Source organism: Brassica oleracea, chromosome C3 (genome assembly GCF_000695525.1).
Source record: "Brassica oleracea var. oleracea cultivar TO1000 chromosome C3, BOL, whole genome shotgun sequence".
NCBI classification, from domain to species: Eukaryota; Viridiplantae; Streptophyta; class Magnoliopsida; order Brassicales; family Brassicaceae; genus Brassica; species Brassica oleracea.
The window spans coordinates 41,770,154-41,770,397 of NC_027750.1; positions in this window are offsets into that span (position 1 = coordinate 41,770,154).

The window sequence follows — 244 nt, forward strand, 5'->3', positions numbered from 1 at the left end:
CAACTCAGCAATCTATAGTTGGGGTTAATCCCTCCTAACCTATTTAAACCCTAAAATCTAACAATGGAACTACTCAGACATGGCTAAGCAATTCATATCAGCAGTTAAGTATAAAAACTTCAATGAGAATAGTAAATAGATATTAATGGAGTTCCAATCAAAAATTATAACTTTGGATCTTCTCTCCAATCTATCAAAATCCTAAAAACCTTTGCTGTGAAAATAGTAAAACAATGAAAGCACA